General features: G+C 38.5%; 1 non-coding gene across 1 annotated transcript; it reads right to left on the bottom strand.

Moving 5' to 3' along the window:
• Window positions 1-2820: 2820 nt before the first annotated feature.
• TRNAE-CUC (transfer RNA glutamic acid (anticodon CUC)) lies at window positions 2821-2892 on the bottom strand. Its single transcript has one exon. It is a non-coding gene; the product is annotated as a tRNA-Glu (tRNA).
• Between the last annotated feature and the right edge of the window lie 11917 nt (window positions 2893-14809).

Here is a 14809-nt window from a genome sequence, read left to right as displayed (position 1 = left end):
GCGGGGGCGAAGGCGTTTGTTGTACACTCCTGTGGGGCTTACCCCGAGGGCCCCAGACATAAGTTTATTATTACAGCTCCCAGACGTGGTTTCCTGAGCCCGGCAACCGCAATGCTGGGGTGCAGCGAGGGGGCAAGATGGGCGCGGGGCATCGTGTCCTGAAGGGCCCGAGGTGACTCCTTGACCCGTTTGCACGGCATTGGTCTTGTGCCACAATGGCTCCCGAGTGCCTGGGGTCAGTGCTGGGCCACGCTCACGGAACTGCCCACGGGGCAGCCTCTCACCCGGGCAGCTTTGGGTGTGTCTCCCTGTGGGTGTCAGCTGTGGCCAGGGAAGGCTTCTCTGCCGCCGCTGCCTCAGGGGCCGTGCTCGCTGTGCTGGCAGCTCCTGTGTGCCGGGGCTGTGTCAGGAGCAATGTGCACCAACATGGAGCCTGTTACCTGCATGGAGGGTACTCACTGTGAGGGCAGGGCAGTGCACCTGCCCCGAGGAGCCACAGGGCCGTGTGGAAGCTGTAGCCACCACAGCAGCGTTATCACCAGGACATGCAAGAATTCAGAAACTAAATGTGACCCTGGATTCACCCTTAGCATGTGGGGCATTGCTTCCACTCACTCTGTTACCTCTTCCCATGCACCAGGCCTGAAAGTCATGCTTTATTCCTTACATCCTTACTGCTAAACTTGAGCTTAGTTTTATACTCTGGTAAACTAACTCCCCTGCTTAGAGCTCGGCCCACTTTGTATTTCAGCATCCACAGCTAGACTTTCCTACTGACGTGTCATAAAACTAAAGACTTATTCTTGTACAAGGCAGAGGCAGCTATAGCTTCCCAGTACTTCCAAATAGAATACTCTAAATTATTCTTACCTAAATAATTTATTTACTTGCTATTACTGATTTCGAATACCTAAAGTAAACTGCACTAATTTAAGATACAATATTGCAAAAATTATAAGGACAGATTTTTTAAATTTTTTTTTCTTCTAGTACCAACCTTGTGTGCAGAAATACTCTTATTTCTGCATACAGTGTTGGTACCAGATGCAAAAACATTCAGCCCCTAACTAGACCCATCCACAGGTGTCTACCTCAGAATACCAGACTGCCAATTTCCTGTTTGGGACATGCACCCCAATTGATATCTCCTCCCCTCACTACCTCCTAGTCTCCTTTTCTAGGAAAAAAAATATGCAGAAAATTTTTTTCTCAAAAATAGTACATCAGTACCATTTCTGCATTAGAAAAAGAAGTGCTCTGGAAATAGTAAAAGTTTTAACCCTTTTCTTCTGTGCTTGACTGTCAGCTCTATTCATGGTACTAACTGTAGCCACTATTTTTATGCAATTTTTTTTCAGAAATACAAGTATTAAAAGATTAGGGTGATTCAGTATCTGAGATGTTTATAGTTGCAAACACCTCTTCTCAGTCAAGTAGCTGACCAAGAACATGAAAACTCGGATGTTTTCTTACTTCTCAGTGCAAGACTCATCTGTTTATTAACCAAATAATAAGGAACTTGCAGAGCTGTCCTTTTCAGCACAATAGGCAGTCAAGCAGCAGGACACAGGGTTCTTTGCACTTTTAAAAACAATCATTTCTTCCTCTTGGGTTTTCTACACAAAGCACTGCTGCTTACCTCAGTTGCTTCTGCTTTGCTCTTACATTTTTATTTACTCTTTTTTTGAGGGTGTGGTTCTCTGTCAGCTGTTCTCAGTGTCATAAAAGTGACAGACTTCGAGAATTACAATCTTCCTTTTCTTTTGGGTAAAGTGCAGCACTGCAGATCCCAACTTGAAGGAAATGGCAAAATGCAGCAGGATTACTGAACAATGTCTGCCTACATGAAACAAGCTCTCCAGAGGCAGGCTTTAACTCAATCTCTCTCTGACTTCAGAAATAAAGACTGTGCTTTTTCTTTTATTTTTCTTCCTTTTAAGATTAGAGAACTAATCTGGGTTTACAAGCAGGGAAGGGAATTGGCACAATTTCTGAGGCAGTAGCTTCCTGCCCTTCTTTGTCCACTGGAACAAACACCCCTGGGCAGGGGGAAAGGATCAAATTGGCTTTGCCACTAGACGAGCTGTGAAACCACCCATCAGCTTTTATCAAAAATAATAAATCTCACTCAAAACATTACTAAGTTTCCTTAACAGTCTCAAAACTAATTTTCAATGAGGTTTAATAGCCCCAGTCTATGTCAGTTATTTCTTCAGGATTTCTAGAATGTATCTTAGGTTTGTTCCTATTACTAGAAAATGCAATCAGTTGGGAAACATGCAAGCAGTTTTTCTATTGCAAAGTAGTCAAATTTTGTTCAAGTAGTATTTGGCTCTACCCACTGCTAATTCTGGAAACTTAATGTCCAAACTAAATTCCAGTGTTGATTTTCTTTATTGGAAGATCTTTCCAGGATTTCATTTTTATTGGTAATAATGCATTAACAGATCAGACAACTAATAATCCTCATTTGTAGAAGTTACAGAAAGAATAAGCATTGGCAGAAGTAAGAAGACAGGAACCATTGTTTGCACATCTTAAGTAGTGTGGTCTTAAACATCAAAATAAAGAAAGTGAAACTGGGAATCCCATGTCACCAAGCCCTTTTATGTGACTTAATGAGATATTTTATACTGAACTAGCAGGATGCTAATTTCACAATTAATTATCTATATATATGTAATTACATATTCAAATAGATCTATTTCCAGTATGCACCGATACCTCAGTGTGAAACTAATTAACCCTCTTGCTAGTACTAAACATGAAAAATTGAAAGATTGCCTCTACTGCACCAATAAGAAGGCGTGACACTCTTGCTTCCCTGACCGGGAATCGAACCCGGGCCGCGGCGGTGAGAGCGCCGAATCCTAACCACTAGACCACCAGGGAGCGTGGGACACTGTGTGGGCACTGGCATTCACCCACAGCCAAACCGTGACACTTTTGAAAATTAAATTACACATATTCCTGCATAATTTAATTGCTCAGTTTTATTACTAGAATCACAATTAAGACTCTCTGTTTTCTAAGCATCCTTTCTACAAGCATTCTTTGTATGTATTATCTGTATATTCAAGGCAAAAATACTTCCAAAATATTTTAAAGCTGCATCCAAATGCCAACAGTATTTAAAACACTTAAATACATCAAAGAAGCACTCATTGGAGTGGTAAGTTACCTGACAGTGGTTACTTTATACCTTGTGTATTTTTTTATGGAAAATTATGTATTAAAAGTAAAAATTCCTGGACCCAGACAATATAACCCACCTTGGTGTTCCGTATTTGAGTGCATGGTGCTTAGCTGCCTAGTGGAATTAAACCCTAGCACTTGGAAACACTTGGTGTTTTTGACTCAAAGTAGCTACATTATGAAGCCATTAGTGATGGAAAAGTGGTGAGGAACACTCCCAGCAAACTATATAAAAGCTAGATTCCTAATTAGTTTTTTCCACTTTTCCCAGCAAGCAGCTGTTCCTGATGATGAAAGTGAAAGCATTGCTGAAAGGTATTGCTACTGGGCAACCTGGTCTAGTGGAAGGGTGTGTTTCCTGCCCATGGCAGGAGGGTTGGAACTATTAAGGTCCCTTCCAGCCCAAGCCATTCTGTGATTCAATGATTCTTACACAGAAAAATGAATCCCTAAACCTAACAAAGCTGTACAGAAGATACAGTTCTTCATTAAGATTCTGAAATTTACACTCAAAAAATTGCCCAGTTTTACAATATTTCAGTCATCAGGTTGAGAAAATATCAGTAGAGGAGCTAAGTTATATACAGGTAGTATATTTCTAGAAGAAATCTCTCTCTCCTGCTTACGCTCTTTGCCTCCCTGCATTTTTCATGACACTTCTAATGCAGTAATCAGTTTTGTTACAGGACTTTGTAAGCAGGAATTCAGTTTCAGTTTTAGCTGTACAGGTGTAAGGTCAGGAGTCAGGTGGCTGACCTCTTTCAGGGAAACAGTTTACGCACTAGATTTTTGGTTTGGGAAGGACTGTCTTCCCTTTGTTTGTAATGAGTTCCACTGATGAGGATAAGATCTGTTTCTCTGGTAAAAAAAGAAATGGTCTTGGTTCTACTTGCCAGAGAAGGAGAGAGTAAGGTTATTGATGCTGTGCCAAGGACAGAGCCAATACTTTACAATCATTTGCATGTGGATTGAAAAAAACTATTGGAAATGAGAACTGGAGCCTAGCACACCCCTCCCCTTAACGTTATAGCAGTTGTGGTAGGGTATAAAGAGGGAAGTGGGGCCATTAGATTTAATTCTTAAAGCTTAAACTGTGCTTAGCTTAAACCATGTTGTGGTTGCCATTACTCTCCTGAGACCCAGTTCCTGTCAGTACTAACAGGTTCTCCCCAGGAATGCCTGGTAGACAGAGCTTTCCTCAGGGCACTGAAGAAGAATGCTGATATTCTGGATGCTAACCAGGTTCAGGCAGGATGTGCCATTAACTTGGTGCTAGGCTTCAAACCAAACATGTCTTCAATGCCTTGGGGGGGCATTATGCTATGGCTCTTAGGAGGCTCAGGTGCTTCCTAAATTAATCAGAAGCTTTGGGCTTTAGTGGAGCATGAGGAGTTGTATGTTAATTGATCAGTTCTTTGGAACACTGAGGAGAGAGGGGATCTTGACAGCTTCTGAGTTTGACAAAGGGATCACAAAAAAACAACTCCATCCTAGGCTGAAAGGAGTTTTAAAAGAAGATTAGTGGTTTTGTGGAGAACCATATTATGAATAAATAATGTACACAGTGGCTTGCTTGGGGTGGGGTAGAGGCAGAAACTGAAGTAGCACAAAGTAGATGGAGTCCCTACAGATGACAGCTTTTTCCTGGGTTTTATGCTGACACATTTGTTAAGGAATTCATCACACAACAGTAAGCAAGTAAAATTTAGCATGTAAATACTATATTAATACTTTATATTGTGATGCTAAGTACATTTTAAGTGATGCAAAATTCTACAATACTGAAACCAAAAAAACAAAATCCACTGGTTCCTATTCTGCATTCATACATTATTATGAATTAATCTGATGGACTTTGAATTTTTCATAGCTGGGCACTCACTGAGGAATTCAACAATAGTAGTGGGGTTGGAAAACTGAAGGAAGCTCAGTAGTATTGTGTGCAGTGACAAAGCATGAAGGGATTGGCTTCATTGGTGGCCTCATTACAAAGTGTAGTCTCAACTCTGCATGCCTAAAGCACTAAGTGTACATGCAAAGGGAAATCTGGAAGTATTCTATTAATATTTTGATTCAACTCTAATAATTTGGGCTACATTCATAAATGGAAGTAAGAAAGTAACTGGGGAAGTTTGCTTTTGTATTTTAGCTAAGAGGGAAGCAGGAGGGATGCATGGAGATGTGTGGAAACCTGGAACCATTTCTTGGTTCTTCAGTGACTCTTGTGGCTGTGTAAAGCAGGGCAGAAAGTATTTCTGAGGTGGAGTCACTCCCCATCTTCTGTCCAGGGCAGACTGGCATTGCATTAGAGATGTTTTCCACTGCCCAGAGCTAGTAAAAAGATCAATACAAATTAAAAATCTTGGATAATCTAATTAACCAAATCTTGTTGATTCGTTTTATCTAGACAGTTTGAAGATATTTCTTTTCCTCCTCTTCTCTATCCTGGCTCCTAGTAAAGAGAACAGAACAATTTAAAGTTGAATTTCAAGTTAAATTATTTTTAATGCTCAAAACTTCAGATGAAATTTGAAGTAAATCTCCTTAGCTTCTGAAATTTGATCATCAATAACAAACTGTCTATCCTGCAAGAAGATAGTAAATTTATTTGAAAAGGAGAGTAACAAAGTATTTTGTAAAATATAAATATTAATTAAGTTTCCATGTACTAATTCTGGAGTGACTCTAGCCAAATACAACAAAGGGATTTGATCTCTGCTAAAAATGGACTGTTTGGCAGCCTTTTTGTGCTTTTTTATAGATCAAACCTTATAAAGAAGTCCTGTCTCCAGCTGTCTCTAGCACCATATGAGAGATAGCAGTTAAATCATTACAAGAAGTGATTAGTCATGGCAAATATGCTTACCGTGGACTTTTTAAAAATCAGCTTTGTACTGCTTTTGCTCTCTTATGATTTCATGGAACTGTTTGTCTGGGAGGTGTTTTTTTAATGAATAAAATGCTAATGTTAAATCAATTGCATTTTGATTATTTTTCCATACTGGGTCTGACATAAAAGTGAAAAAGGTAGCCAAATAGCAGTAACTTGTGCAGATTATGCCACATCCAGCTTTATTAAATAACCTGCTGAAGACTATTCATTACAAAGATCAAGCTAGGAGAATGCAATGACAGTAAACTAGCAAGGAGATATGGCATAAATACATCTGTGTGGCCTTCCCATCTCAAGATTTATGGTCCTAGTCTGTCAGAAGCATTCACACTTAGGTCTACACTGGCTAGCCACTTTCTCAATCCTCAGTTCAGAAGCTACTTTCTAGTTCTTCATCACTCATAAGTAATATTCTCCAGAAAATTTAGAATATACTTCTAGGAAACTTCTGAACTGGGAAAAAAAAAAAAAAAAAAAAAAGGATGTAGACCTCCAAGAGACCTCTAGCAGAGGACTTAAGTGCTTCACTTATTAGGCTGGAGGCTTACTTACTCATAACAAGCCTTGCTTTAGTTAGAACATGCTGGCTGTGCAGGTGGAATAGCACATTCCTTGAAAATAATACTGAGGCTGAAACTATCACAGTAGAATAAAACACTGCAGCAGTAACAGTTCCTCATTCATTTGCAGAGAATGAAGGTCAGGAAAGTGATCTGTTAGCCTGATCTGATTAAACTTCTCATGTTGGTTGACTGAACTCTTACCTACAAGGTTTAAGCTCCTTAAGGAAGAATACATAATATGGGTGAAAGCCCAGAGCCAAGTACATAATCACTAAATTACAATTTAAAGTCTTAGTAAGGACAGCCTTTATTTCCTCCAAGATTTCAGAAGCACACACTGCTTTAGGCAAATGTGACTCACCAAGTTTGCATGCAAGGAGTTTGGTTTAAAACTCAGCGAAGAACAGATCTATTGAGATAAACCTCAAATCTTGTTGGACCTGTTTATTTCCACAGCTTTTGATATGAAACTCTGTAGATAAGAAGCCACAAACTGACTGAAAAGCTGTAGGGAGAGGGAAAAGATTTAGTTTGAATTCCAGTTTACTGTTTTCACAACAGTGTTTCTATTTATATGTATAATCCCTGGTAGGGCAGCTCACCAATTGTTTAAAGACGGAGAATACTTAAAAGCAGTTGTACACAAATAAATGTAGAAAAATATAAAAGCTTGAATTCAGTGAGATATAAAGTGGACATGGCTGTATGGTTGCTTATTAAATGTAACATGGTAAGTACCATTTGGGGATTTCCTAAAATAATGTGAGTATTGGGTATTTCTGCTGCTTCTTATCTTGCTTTCTCTGAGCCTAATCGTTCAGTAATCTTCATACCAAGGTAGCACCTTGCAGTAGCTCTTCTTCTCTGAAAGAAAATAGTTTATTGACAAGAACTGAAATCATCATTTCACTATCTGAAATTGTGCTGATTTCTCATGCACGTTGGATAAACTACCTGAGAATGTGGACCTGAAGCACATTTGATTCAGGAGTTGATTCCATTTTGAAGCCTGAGAGGGAATCAAGGGGATAGAGGGGAGCAGGAGAGGCAGGTGGATGAGAGTTTAGGGAAAAGTCAATGGAAAGAGAAGCTTCTTAAATCTGGTCAGGAAATAATATCCCCTGATGGTGAGAACTTACAAGATTTGGACAGATTTTTCTTTTTCATTTAAGGACAAAGCTGAGATCTTAAGTATGATGAAATCACAGTAATTTTTGCTTTAACAGTTCATTAATGATCAGCGTTTGTGATAGCTTTAAAAAGGTAAAATATATAATTCTGAGAAGTTCCAGTTTTCCAAGGAATGTAGTATCTATAGATTAATCTTCTATTTTGTTTACTTTAAATTGATTAGAGTTTTCACTGAGGATAAAAAAGTCTATAATCAGGAAACAAGTAGTGCCAAAGGCCAGCAGGAATGATGAGAGTCACCCTGGGGAGAAGGATAAGGCTCCACAAGCAAAATGGACTCTGTTTTTTTGTCACTTTGCTGTGCCTTGTTACCCAGCGGTGTCACCTACTCTTGCTGGAGAATTTGAGACAAATATCTTTTAAGGGATTTTAATAGGTGTGTGTGATAATTTAATTAATATCAAAGCAATCTTGTAGATTAACAGAATTTTTTTGTTAGGATGTGCCCATACATATCAAATCTTAGCAGGCTAGGTTTTCTTGCCTAGGGTGATGGGAGGGGAGGGCAAGTGTAAATAGTAAATTAATTAAAATATATTATTTCAGATATTCCCAAACTGAATATTAAATGCAGTCAAACTTGTTGTGGTACAGTAACAGAATAAACATTCTGCAGGAGGTGGGAACAGGCTCCCATGTTTGCAGAGGGAGGAGACAGGTTCTAGTCAAAAAAATCAGTGTTAGCCTTCTTTTCAGATGTTCACAAGTTGATTGATTTCCTTTTGGAACTAAAAGGATCTAAATCCATACGTCCTGCTTTACTAAACAGAGTCTTAATCAAAGGGTTGTGAAAGCTGAGCATTTCTACTGTTTCTCAGCTGTGGATTCTGTTCCGCTCTGTACAACCAGACAAATCTTTGGAGCAGCAGAAACTATATTCAGCAGTACCTTGTGTCCTAATCACAAGGATATACAGCAATCACCTTTTTTTTTGCTGCTACCACACTGATTATTTGACATGTTTTAGTACTTGAAACAGTGTCTAAGTCTCAAAACACAACATAGCTTGATGATTTAACAGATTGCCAGAATATATCATTTCAGTATTCTGGGAGAACATAGCAAATGCTGGACAACTGAAAAAGAAGGTAAGAAACTCCTTCATAGTTTGTCATTCATTCTTCCTTACTAATAGTTTCAAAAAATATATTTAAGCTAAGTTAAATGTCTCCTATAAAGTGTTTTTTGCTTTCTATTTTCAGGAAAAAACCCAATATATATATATAGAGGATATAAACAAATCAGTTTCTCCTGCCAGAGTATTTTCTAATGGAAATGGGGGCAGGAATGAAAATGTGCAAACAGAATTGCATTATAACCAGCCTAGGTTTGCAAAACATTATCTCAGAATAACGCAAATAATATTAATAGATTAAGATGAGGACAGCATTATGAAGGATATTTTTTGTATGAATCACTATGTACACCAAACACTTACCTGCAATAATCATGACCTTAATAATCAGTATTCCAGGAGTAATGTGTAACCCAGACTTCCTCAAGAGAGTCACTGCCTAAACTTATATTAGAACCTAGATTGAGATAATACACTCTCTGTACTTTCTGTATGATATATATCTTTATCATATGGATAATGTATAACGTAGAGATATTTTCAACTAGAATTATGTTGGGTAAAAAGATTATTCAATCTCCTCACAAGGACTATATAGGCAGTGTACTGTACAAGAGATTTTTTCCAAAGGATTTGTTTGACCTTTATTGAGCCTCCCAAAGCGAACACCCTAAATTATTCCATAGCATCACTCCAGAGAGTTAAGTCAACAAAAGGCTTTGTATCTCCAAATATTTGCTTCTCGTATGATAGCACAGTACAAATAGGATTCCATAATCAGGAATTCCACCTGATGTTTATAAAATGTAACCTTGTCTCAGCTATTGAGCTCCTCTGATAAAGGTAAGGTCTTGCTGAATATTTTCACATTCCATGAGTTCAAAATATTTTGACTGAAAAAAATGCAAAGGTTTTTTTTTCCAATGGTGTTTGTTCCTACATCACTCTAACAACAGGGTACAACCCAGATCAAAACAGTGCTGCTGTATAAGGTCAGATCCTTCATTTAATCCTCAACTGCAAGGAACTCTGACAAGAGGATCTTCCTCCCCTTTAAAATACCCTTTTTCAAAACACAAATCCAACTCAAATACTATTGAAAGTTACACTGAGAGAAAAAACCATCACATACTAACAGTCTCTACACTTTAGTGTAGGCACTTCATGCTTTTCCCCTCTCAGCTGTTCTTTCTGCCAGAATGGTTGTCAGAAGGAAGCAGGAGGGGGAGCAGCCCCTTGGACAGCTCAGAGTAACTGCTGTATCAGATGAGGAGATGTCAGTGGTTTGGCATAGACTCACATTTGTGGTTAAACACAGTGTAGCTTTTTACTCTGCCTTTCATGCAATTTATAATTGAAAAGCAGCAGAAGTCTAGCAGAAGAAAAAGCAGTAGTCTGAATAACAGTTTGCTCTTAGGTGACAAATTATACCAATAAATTTCACTGATCATGTGGGACCCATGATAGGGCTGGAAAAACAACAAAAAAAAAAAACAGAGATGTGATGAGAACACACAGAATAGGAAGGGGAGCAAGAGCTGGTTAACTGGCACACTGTCAGTGCCATCATTGCTAAAGCTGGTGTGGAAACAACATCATGGTGTGTTTGAGTTACCCATGAGAACAGATGGGAACAAAACTTGGGAGTGATTGCATGAAATCAGGGGGTTTCCAAAGCACCATATTCTGCTTCAGAAAAGCTGGGGACATGCTGATTGCATGCTTGTCTCTTTATTAAATCCCTAACTGGTTTAGCTTTGTGATTTTTGAAAGGGTCAGCCAAAGCTTTGACCCTTTTAGAGGACATCTAACTGATCTACTTTCTAGTCACAAAGTCCACAGCTGCTTCTGGAGTTGGCAGCACATAAATAAAGCTGGGTATCTAGATCAGTTCAGCTGAGCATTGCAGGGCAAGGAGCTCTGTGCCTGAAAATAGGAACACAGATCTGTTTTAACAGCTGCAAAGGTTACCAGCTCCAATATAGTCACTGTGGTTCAATCATCTGAGGAAACATTGACATGCAATCCTTGCCTGTCACACAGATTGCTGCTTACAAGTCTTTCCAAGTAAGAGATAGTAGTATTTTCAGGTTAATTTAGGATGGTGGATTACTTCTGCTCCTTTGTGCATTGCTGAGTTATCCCTCCCCTGTTTTACAGATAAGTAAAGCTTATATTGCTGGTTGTTTGTTTCTTTTGAGGGCTGTAATATTTCCAGTGGATGCCTAACAGGAAACCCATGTATAGTAAACCATTCTGTGGAGAATTGCCCTACTGACATCTGGGATTTTGTGTCATTCAGTCCTCACTTTCTCCCAACTTCTTTTTCCATTTTCTGACTTTTGTAGGTTTATATCAGTCTGTCTGGTCAAATGTCTATAACTGGAAATATTCCAAATATAGAATATTATTATGTTGTCAGTATTTCTTTTTATTTCTTGATACTGAAACACTCTGGAAATAGGAATATTGAAGCAGTATAAGAAAGAGTGCAGATATTTTTTATTCAGTGACATTCGTTTTCGATTGTCTAAATCTAAAGAGACGGAGAGGAAGGTTCTGCCCCAAATAATAGGAATACTAACACTACATTATCAAACAATTATTATCTGGCAGAAACGGGGGGGATTTTTTGTAAGGGGGACCCGCGGCGCAGCTCCAGCTCCACTTGGAGCGGCGGATGCCTCGGTCGCTATTCCTGCCGTGACCGCCAGAGGGCAGCCTGTGCCCACCAAAGCACTGCCTGATGCCTGAACTCGCCTTTGGGAGAACTTGGCCTTTGGGGGGTTTTAATTACTCTGTTTCATTCTAATTAAAACTTTGTGCGCACTAAAAATGAAGCTGTTTAAAAAGCGTACTGTAGTGCAATGTCCAAATTGTTTGAGGCCATTTTAAGACCTATTGTACAAATTTCTCAGTATAGCCTTTCATTTAGTTCTTGTATGGTTTCAGTAGGACATGCTTATCTCCTCTGCCAAGAGTAAATAATCTCCATTAATAAGATGCTACACCTTTAAAGTCAGTTCCTTAATTGCAGATTTTTTAATTTATTCAGGAAAAACAAGGTAGGGAATTTAGTGCTGTCTTCTTAGAGCAGCTTTCTAATGGAAATGCGGCTCTACTAACTTTCCAAATTAGTATCTCCTTCATCAATAGTACATCAGATAAATCTTTTGCATGTGTTCTCAGTTTTGTAAATATTTCAACTTTAGTGTAAACTGTGTAAACTGGTGTAAACTGTGGAGTGTAGCTATATATTACAAAAGCATACTGTGCCAGTTTTTTTAAAACAATCGCCTTTCCCCTTTGATATTGCCATCGTGCCTCTCAGCCATGCATTTACAAGCCTGAGCATTCAGTGGGAACTGCTGCAGGTTCAGCACTTTTGAGAAACAGCTTACTTAAAAGTCTAAAGTTGGATTTAGCAGCTTAACATTTTTGGGAAACTTGTTACGTTTTCATAACAAGTTATGAAAATCCTCATAACTTATTGTTGTTAAGGCAAATATCTATCCAGTATATTTATGCTGCCACCAGTTTCGAATTTTCTACTTTTACTCTAATAACTAATCCTGGTTAAGGAAAGCTTTCCTTTACTTAGGGTGAGAGAACTATCAGAATCCCTCTCAATCCCATTTCTATAACAGACAGCACAATTTTATTCAAGTCAAGTTGTAGGCCTGGTTCTGCTAGATATCCAGAAAATTACCTAGGGAGGGAATAAAGTTTAATCACAACCAAACTAAAGGACATATATAAAAATAATGTACCCTACTCACTTTTTTATAAAGGAATTAGGTCAAAATAAACTGTGCATATTACTCTTGAATTCCATGAAACCATAAGATCAAATGTTTCTTTTTGTCACAGCATAATTTAAATCATTTGCACAAGAGGTGAGTTCAAGATCATGCATTTATTAGTCTGACTAATTTTATTTTTCACTTCCACTTGTATTTTTGGTCTTTATCAAAAGAGAAGATGTAAGAGAAGGAGGGCAGCAATCCAAAATAGACTTGAAAAGAACTGGCATTAGCTCTTTGTCCTATATGTTGAACAAAGATAAGTTAATTTATCCTTGAACCTAGAAACTGAATGCAGTCTAGAACAAGACAGAAAAGGCATGTTTTCATAGTTCTGCTCCCAAAGGATCCAGGATTTGCCTGACTACCAGAGATCAGGAGTCTGTGCCAAACAGTGGAAATTATAAAAGACTCAGTTGTGAACAAGTAGCTTACAATAAACAATGGAGCTAAAAATTTCAAAGAGGAAACATAAAATAATCTGACACATCCTTGGGTTAGCTGGTAGACAACAGAAGTGGAGAACAAATACTAAAATTCAAGCCATGAATACAATAACCACCATATCCTTCCTTTTCTTCCCCTGCTTCCCCCTTCCCTTTCATCAGGTTACAAGAGCAGAGCTTTATTTAAGACAACATCCTCTTCTGAGGGCTATATGTTCTTTTTGAAACGTGCAATGTGCACCACAGTTTCCCAGTCAATCTGTGCGGTAGAATCAAAGCTTTTTTCTCTCCTGCCCCCTACTAGTATTTCAAGCTAGTGATGAAAGTGAAAACTAATAAAATATCTTTAAACTTTCAGACTGCTTAAAGTAGTGAAGCTAAGACAAGTGTGTACTCTAAGCTCTGAGAACCTAAAGCTAACTTTGTCATCAGTAATATTCTATAATCCTTAGTCTATAATCCTCAATCCTTTTATTTCTATAGGTAACACAAATGGGTATTTCCCAGCTGGCTGCAAATGGACAATGATCATGCACTAAAAGCATACTGAAAATGGGGGAACTGGGTAGAAAAGTTTAAATGTAATATCTGTACATACAACAAGAAAATATCACTGGTTGTGACATTCACTTTCTGTTAGCATTTCACAAATTTTCTCTACATCTGTATCACAATACTGCAGAAGTCAGCAATGAAAAGTTTAGGTACCTTGCCAGAACATACAACATCTCATAATTACAAAATGTGTCAACCTCTCAGATTCACAGAATGGTTGAGGTTGGAGAAGACCTCTGGAGGTCATTTGGTCAAACTTCCCTGCTCGAAACCCACCTGCCCAAAACCATGTCCAGATGGCTTTTACACATTTCCAAGGATGAAGAGTCCAAAACCTCCTTAAGCAAACTGTGCCAGTGCTCAGTCACTGTCACAGTGAAAAAGTATTTCCTAATGTTCACCTGGAACCTCCTCTGTTTCGATTTGTGCCTCTTGTCCTGTCAGTCCTGACCACTGAAAAAAGCCTGGATCTTTTTCTCCTTTTGCATCCTCCCTTCAGATATTTAAATATATTGGAAAAATCCCTCTGTACAACATATAGTTGCAGATAACATAAAATTCAAAACTTGACTGAAGACATTGATGAGCACCATTAACTCATTCATTGCTCTTCCTATCTGCAAGCTAAATAAAGCAATTTGCTGCTGTGGTGTTAAGGCTAAAGCCTAACACAGCTAACAGACAAATGCCATTTAGTTCATACCTGGTGTGAAAAGCCTGTGCAGCTGCAGCCACACTGAGCTCAAGTCATAACATTCAGTGTTCATTGAAACATTTCACTTCAGAAAGTGTAGGTCAAGATGGATGCTTTAAGTACCCCGCACTCTGAAATTCTAGCATTAATGTGAATTTAGTAATGATTCCACCTGTTTTGAAGAAGATCCAATTAAAATTAGACACAGTATTTTAAGTTCCAAAAAAAGAGTACAAAGTCAGCAAACTTATTTGGTATATTGAATGGATTTTTTAAGTTTTATTTTGTCAATTTCATCTGGGTTTGGTAACAGCTGGAGAAAAAAAAAAAAAAAGGAAAAACCCTTCATCCTTTATGTCTCCATTTTATCTGATTTTTAACATGCAGTCAGCCA

The sequence above is a fragment of the Melospiza georgiana genome, chromosome 5 (genome assembly GCF_028018845.1).
Source record: "Melospiza georgiana isolate bMelGeo1 chromosome 5, bMelGeo1.pri, whole genome shotgun sequence".
Lineage (NCBI taxonomy): Eukaryota > Metazoa > Chordata > Aves > Passeriformes > Passerellidae > Melospiza > Melospiza georgiana.
Note: the sequence above shows the minus strand (reverse complement) of the source record. Positions and strands in the feature narration are given on the sequence as shown.